The sequence below is a fragment of the Nematolebias whitei genome, chromosome 10, assembly GCF_014905685.2.
Source record: "Nematolebias whitei isolate Nwh7 chromosome 10, NemWhi1, whole genome shotgun sequence".
Classification (NCBI taxonomy): domain Eukaryota; kingdom Metazoa; phylum Chordata; class Actinopteri; order Cyprinodontiformes; family Rivulidae; genus Nematolebias; species Nematolebias whitei.
The window spans coordinates 10,866,683-10,867,206 of NC_056507.1; the positions used below are offsets into that span (position 1 = coordinate 10,866,683).

A 524-nucleotide genomic window follows, 5' to 3' on the forward strand; every position below is an offset into this window, starting at 1 on the left:
GTGTGTACCTCCACTGTACAGGTGTGTACTGTGTGTGTGTACCTCCACTGTGCAGACATGGTTGTGATCAGTGGACCAGTTACTTCTCACAGTTCCAGTAACCCGTCTTAACTGTAGAGGTGACAGGGCCTTCTCTGTCGCAGGCCCAACACTTTGGAACGAGTTACCTCTGCTTGTCAGGCAGGTCCCCTCCCTCACAGTTTTTAAATCCCACTTAAAAACCCACTACTATTCTCTGGCTTTCAACACTGTATGATTTGTGTTGAACCTGTATGCATCACACCGTTAGTCATTAAGTTATCTGCTATTACTTTGTTTCTATATTTTGATTTTATGTTATGTTATGTGTTGCTGTGTGACTTGCCTGTTTGTTTCTGTTTGTACAGCACTTTGGTTGGCCCTGTCGCTGTTTAAAGTGCTTTATAAATAACATGGTATGGTATACTCCCATTGTGCAGGTGTGTGCTGTGTGTGTAACTCCACTGTGCAGGTGTGTGTTGTGTGTGTACCTCCACTGTGCAGGT

At 44.5% G+C, this 524-nt stretch overlaps 1 protein-coding gene across 1 annotated transcript in view; it reads right to left on the reverse strand.

Annotated features, from left to right (window-relative positions):
• ranbp10 (RAN binding protein 10) overlaps window positions 1-524 on the reverse strand; it is a 30,751-nt gene that overhangs the window by 6,829 nt on the left and 23,398 nt on the right. The window lies entirely within an intron of this gene.